This window comes from Polistes canadensis, unplaced genomic scaffold (genome assembly GCF_001313835.1).
Source record: "Polistes canadensis isolate GaletaPanama2010 unplaced genomic scaffold, ASM131383v1 scaffold_29, whole genome shotgun sequence".
In the NCBI taxonomy this organism is placed as follows: domain Eukaryota; kingdom Metazoa; phylum Arthropoda; class Insecta; order Hymenoptera; family Vespidae; genus Polistes; species Polistes canadensis.
In genome coordinates, this window is record NW_014569576.1 from 677,115 (window position 1) to 684,507 (window position 7,393).

The 7,393-nt window shown below is 33.5% G+C and overlaps 1 protein-coding gene across 3 annotated transcripts in view; it reads right to left on the reverse strand.

The window, feature by feature from the left end:
• LOC106784047 (semaphorin-2A) overlaps positions 1-7,393 on the reverse strand; it is a 322,341-nt gene that overhangs the window by 171,932 nt on the left and 143,016 nt on the right. The window lies entirely within an intron of this gene.

Genomic DNA, 7,393 nt, shown 5'->3' on the forward strand with positions numbered 1-7,393 from the left:
CTAAATAGCTTTGCTAAACGGATTCACGCTGATATTACTCTTGAATTTTTATCAACAGAGACGCGTGTATGTTCTCGTTCGTTTATTAACCCCACCCCTTCTCCCTATTATGTTTCTCTTTCTCTCATTCTTCGTATATTATCTATTTTTTTTTTCTTTCTTTTTCTTTTTTTTTTACCAACTATCCTTTATACTTTGTTTCTTTCTTTAATCAGCTTTATCCCTCTAACCCTTTTCACCTATCTTTTTTTTCTTTTGCAAACAAAATTCCATCATTATTTCTTCTATTTTTTATTTCGTTAGAAAAATTTTCCAATCATTTTTTCTTTATTTAATTAAAATATAATTCTATATGTGCAACGAGAACGCGCAATGAATACACTTAATAGTTTAACCATAAACGAGAAATAACTATTAATAAAATATACTTTGTTATAGAGAGTCTCTTGGAAATAATTATTCAAGCTAATCTATATACAGAACAAACCCGATCCGTCACGTTATAATACATACATATACATATATATATATATAATACACATACATTTATATATTGTATACTTCGTTCCATTTTCAATTTAGCTTTATAATTAATCAACGTCAATTTTTAATATACCAGGGAAAAAGAATTGAGAGATCAACGATGATCGATTAATCGTATAGAATTGACGTGTGACCGATTTTTGGGCGTTACTAAAATCAGGACGAAAGAACGATATAGATGGCGAAAAGAATAATTTTTCTTCATTTTTTTTTTCAAATATAATTACGTTCTCGGACAAACACACATACGCACACGCACGCACACATACACACACATATTATGGATAAAAAGTTGTCTAGACACGACCGATATAAAACTAAACTAAAAACTAAAAGATAAAGGTGTTCGTTTCTACAGTCAAAGTGGCATACTACAACGACCAATCCCGACGTCTCGTTGTTAGTTAATTCCTCTTGGTGATATACAAGGAAAACGAGAAGGAAAATCATAAGAAGGCAAAGTGGCAAGAAAGAAAAAAGAAATAAGTGAGAGAAAGAGAGAGACAAAAAGATAGAGAGAAGACGTTGGAAAACACAGGAAAAAGCCGACACACTGCGTTCTCGAGCTTTTAATCTTGGAAATCTTGAAGACCGGCGGCGACCAAAGAGAAACTCTCGTCTAGCTGTTTGCATCTCTCTCTCACTCTCTCTCTCTAACTCTCTCTTTCTCTTTCTTTCTATCTTTCTTCATCCTTACTTGGCTACTTGCGCAAACATCATTCGCAGATTTCTAGGGACTGCAAAGAGAGTACTCACCCGAGCTTCTCGAGTTTACGGTTGAATTAAGGATTTACGTTGAGTAATCCGCCAGTTGGAGGCAGACCTCCTTGGTAAAAAAAAAAAGAAAAGAAAAGAAGAGAAGAAATTGAAATGGGAGCAAGAGGACGTGGGGGGGGGGAGTTAGGAGAGTGTAACGAAGGCAATCGAAAGAGTAAGAGTTTTATTTCCTACATTTTTTCTTTCCTCTCCTCCGCCCTCGGGGGAAAAGATAAAAAAAAAAGAAAAAAAAATAACTAAATAAATAGATAAGAAAAATCAGGTCTCGATATAAAATTAATAACGATTTATTTGTGTGTGTCTTCCTTTCCAATTTGCCTAGGAAAAGGGAAAAAGAAAAAAAAATAAAGAAAAAAAAACATGGAAACGTGCAAATTGTACTACCAACTAGCACGTAGGATGGGATCGTATCATCGACTGATAAATCAATCAGTTTCAATTATCTAAGTGCATACACGTCGTTGATTTTTCGAAACTATTTAAATTCGATTAGCGAGAGAGATGAACTTTCCTATATTTTTCACGCTTCGACTAGATTCGATTTTCATCGTATGCACGAACGCGTTATTTTTGTTTGATATAAAGTGCTACATTTAGGGGAGGGGACGGTGGGGTAAAAAAAAAAGACGGGTTGGAGAAAAAAGTTGTTTCAAAAAATGAAAAATATTAAAGAAAGAAAAAAAAAAGAAATAGAAAGAAACAATCGTGGTGATCAGGAACGACGGTAAAAAAAAAAACTCGTTAAAATAATAACGACAATAAAACGAAAATGACCGGATAAATTAGAAAATTATTTAAGTATATATATATATATGTGTATGTGCGCATACATCAAACGTGTATTTCTCGTACGAAAAAAATCTACGAACGTTACCGGGAAATCAGAGAATATTTAGAACCGCAAATCTCAGGAAAAAGCAAATTGGATATGATAAAATAATACTTTGTCATTAATGTTTCTATCGGAAAGATAAATTAGAAAAAAAAGTCCCTATCTCAATAGGGGAAATTTCTTTTGATAAAGTATGGTTTTAATGGATTAAAAAGAGAAAAAAAAAAAAAAAAGAAAAAGAAAAAATGACTATTTGAAAGGAATAATACATTAACGAATTTTTTGAAAACGGCGAAGTGGGCGAATCTCGAAAGGCGGAAATCGACCACGTTGATTTTCGAGCGTTCAACGTAATTGCACTACACATTTATATGTGTACGCACGGAACGACGCAGGCAACTACGGAACGCTACACGTCAAATGCGCGTGTAAATTGGATTAATGGATCGGTTTGAGAAGCGCATCGAAATTAATATCCGTTCCGTTAGTTAGTAGAGATTCGATACCAGGAGCTTACAGATTCACGATCCTATTGGGCTGGCCGACCAATCGAACCCGCAAGTGCAGATCAAATTAGTCCTTTCACACATGCGGACATAGAGAGAAATACACACGCGTGAATCGTGTTCCATAATTCGACGAGTAACGTTTACAAAATATTTGATTGATCGTTTTGAATATATCGTCGTAAATCGATTTTTATATTATTTTATTTGAAATGTATCTTTTTCAATGTTTCCTAAGGTAAATATAAAACAGCTTATTTTATTTCGCTCACATCGCGCGTGCAGTATTTTAAACAATATTTTTTCCATTAAAAATATTTATATTTATATTATTATATGTTCAATATTTATAATCAAATTTAAGTATATATACATAGACTTGTAATGCAACCGTACAACCCCCTTTTTTTTTATAGATACTGACCAAATAAAATTGATCAAATAAATACAAGTGTAAAAATAATATTAATTCATGATCTTTTGAACAATTTGTAATATATATATATATAGTTTGCTTTCTTTATGAATACTACACCGTTGTACAAATTCGAGAAACAAAGGAACATACTAAATGTAACGATGGTATAAAGTTTCGATTAGAATTTTCTTCGAACCACAACTCGAGAGAAAGATATCCTCCTCCTCCTCCTCCTCCTTCTCCTCTTTCTTCTTCGAAGAAGAAGAAGAAGTTCTACAAACAACAACGACGCTCTGAAAGCCTAGAATATCTTATCGGAATAAAGAAAGCAATGTCAAAAGCTAAGAGAGAATTCACAAGTATATTTACTCTTCGATATTGGAGTCCATTCTAAGTACATACTTCGACAGTAACAGAAATCTTATCGTAATCTACTCGAAGACAACATGATATTTCGTCCATCATAAGATGTTATTGAATTTCTAATGTAAGATTCTACGAAAAAAAAAATTCAAAGCAACGTTTTATTACTTGTATCCATATATGTATTTATTATATTTCTCTCTCTCTCTTTCTTTTTTTTCTTTTCTCAAAGCCGTTATTTTACAAGCATCACAATCTTTGACAGCTTTTCATTAACCATATTTTAACTAAAAGACACGAACTAGAATACGTGGAGAGTTACATTCGAGTGGGTACTAAGTGCTTTTACGTGTAACCCATTTCAAATAGGATAATGATAACGTATAATATTATTTAATATTTCTCAGGTTTTTTTTTTTCATAGACCAACAGAAGATTAATCGCGACTAACGTTGATTTGCGATAACAATTCATATTTAAATATCATACATAGATATAACTTTACATTTTTATTTAATACACAATATACTTTTTTATATATATATATATATTTTTATAATCAAATACGAGCTCGTTGAAAACGAATTCCACNTTCTATAAATCATTTATTTTTTCCCTGACTCTATAAAATATGAAATAAAAAAAAAAAAAGAATGAAATAAGTAAAATATAATGAGAAAGAGAGAGAGAGAGAGAGAGAGAGAGAGAGAGAGAGAGAGAGACAGAGAGAAAAAAAGAAAACAAAAAAAATACCTACACGAGAGATCGAAAATATCTAGCGATCGTTTGATAACGTTACCGAATAAAAAACTAACGACAACGAAATCACGAATTTCGCAAAGGATATCGTATTCCTGTACCTCTAAAAGCACGCAAAGAAAAAAATCAAGAAAAAGAGACAGGAATACAGCCGTCGTCCGTGAAGTTCCTCTTGTTCTCTTGAGTGCGTGCTGGGTCCTTCCAGTTACGGCGGAAGACGAAGAAGAGAGATATGGGGAAAAGAGAGAAGGAGAAAGAGAAAGAGAGAGAGAGAGAGAGAGGGATAGAGAGAAACTATGAGGAAAACGGAAAGAGAAAGAGAGAGGCAGTGTTATATCGGAATGAGAGAGAGAGAGAGAGAGAGAGAAACACAACGAGTTGGAGCAGACGCGTACACTCGACTTCCACACGAGCAAGCAACCCACAGAAAAGCGACCAACCATAGAGAACAGCAGCAGCACAACCATACACACGACCGACCAACCGACCATTCCACATTCCATTCGATGCTTCTCTCTCTCTCTCTCTCTCTCTCTATCTTGGTCACATAATGAAGTCAGTCCCAAGCGTTCTAAGCCCTGGTAATATCGCGTGGCACCAAGAGAGAGAGAGAGAGAGAGAGAGAGAGAAAGAGAGAGGAAGAAGGCACAGTATTTTCCTACCTTTTCAACAGTCCTTTGCTATCGCGCCGCCCCCCCCTCCCAATACCTTCCAAGATAATATTGGTGATATATACTAACGGGTTTCTCGGTTTGGGATACGTTTCTCTACCTTTTATTCTATATCTGTATCTCTTTTTTCTCTTCTTCTTCATTTTCTTTTTCTTTTAACGCGTGTATGGTGGTATTTCCTGTCCTTTTCTTCCCTCTTTCTCTTTTTCTTCAGCTTAAACGATTTGCCACGCGTTTGAGGGTGGCTAGAAGCACCCTCAAGTCTACTATATACTATATCTATATATAAATATATTGTGTGTGTGTATATATATATATTATGAAGGTGTATATACCGTATACCCATATCTATCTCACTCACCCCTTAAGAAAAACGTCCGGGGGAAAGTTTAATCCCTCGTGGATCGCCGCGAAAAGTGTTTTCGCACGTTGCGAAAATTCTACCGGGGAAACCCTCACTCACCCTCCCCCCCACCGTCTATACCAGAACGACGGCCACTGGATTGACCAGGGAATAGTGAGTTCCGGATTTTCAAGGGGCTATTACGTTTCGACGCTAGCTGAGTATCGTCGAATTTAGTTGTTGCTTGGCTTTGAACGCTGGGAAAAGAAACTTTTAACGAGAGATGATGCTTTTTTGCGATTAATTTGACCGGGGGGAGGGAAAAAGGGGAGGAAAAAAAAAGAAAAGAAAGAACTTATTATTTACACAAAAAATAAATATATATATACGAAAATTATACGAGATAATTGTCAGGCGTTACTTTATAAATTTCGATTACATTTAAACGAAGAAATTTATAAGCTTTTTCGTTGAACGCGTAATTCAATTGAAGAATTACCAGTAAGTAACAGTTTCTCTCTTATAAGATGAAACGTCGAGTTCATTTTCAGTGAACGGCTCAAACGCTCGAACGCCCTTTTAAACCGGTGTTACCAACGAGTTAAAAGCAAAGACGACAGTCTACGGAAAAGCTTTTCCATAAAATGATCTCGCATGCAAGTTTTCATAGAGGATGAATAATAAACACCCCTCCCCACCCCTGATCTGAGAGAACTTAACGAGAACATTGTAAAACACTTTCACGTTTAGTTACTACATATTATTATCCTATCAAAGTGGCAACGTGTTTCTTTGACGATTCTAATTATATCAATAAAGATGTTAACTAGTTTTTACTAAACACAATTTTTTCATCGTATATAATAATATTTTATGAAAATAATTATAATACATCGTGTAGAAGGTTATTTTGTTTATCTTATCTGTGACGCACATCAAAATTTCTTTTCGTTAATATCGATTTATAAATCTACTACGCTATAAGATTTAATTCTATATTCCCTTTCACATTCGTTTATATGTTTTTTTTTTGTTTTATTTATTTTTTTTATTCTTTTTTTTTTCCTTTCGAATTTGATCTTTCCCATATTCTCGTTTAAAATTAACGGTTTTAATACGAGCCAACCGATAATGTCTCTCAAGTTCGTTATCAAGCACGAGTACAATTTTTCATCTTGACAGAAAAGTAACGTGATCGCGACTTAATCTAGAAGGGCCTATGTTATACGTCATTTCTTCTATGTACTAACGCGAATAAGTACGAGTAAAGGTACTAAAGTAAATCTGTCTCAATCTGTACGCACGGTCGCACATTTTTACAAAGCCAAAGAAGAAAACGTCAAAAAAATATACAACGCGATGTTCGTGTATAATAAATTTCGATAAATTACCGTATTCGAATAATAAATACATTTACGTAACAAGAAAATTAAAACGAGAATTATTATAAGAAGAACGTTCTACGATTAATGCGAAATTATATATAAATTTTATAACATTGTTGTGTCCTTGCGAATAAGTAGGTCGTGAATATTAGATGCACGTTAGAAACATTTATGCCAATGAAAATTTAATTTCAAACAAATTGTTTCTACGAGTGCTAATTATCAAGGTAAAATGAATTATTGCAACGTGTAATTATATTAGATTATTATTATTATTTATCTCGAAAAATATATTCGAATTATCTTCAAAATTATTGTCCTATTAATGGTCTTGTTAGAAAAAAAAAAAAAAAAAAATAACACGTTAAATAATGAAATGATATATATTTTATATAAATAAGATTATACATAATATACAAGGCTACACGATTGTCGAACAATTTGGATATAACAACGTCGACGAATTTGAACTATAAATAATTTATTCGCAAAGATAATGAAAATCACATTAATAAAACAAACTTTGATAAAAACTTTTTTCAAGATTAGAAACTCGTATGCTCGACGTTTGTGTACTCTTGTTTCTCTATATCTTTTCAAAGCTTCCTCCCACGACGATATATAGGCTAATTTAATCACGAACTAGGTACACATATATACATGAGAAGAAAATCACAACTTTCTAATTCCGTTTTGATCGTAGACTCGAACACGTCAACTCTACGCGTACACGTGTTCGCTTCGCGAGTTTCGAAAAAAAGCTAACAAAAAGTTACGAAAAAAAAAAAAAAAAAAA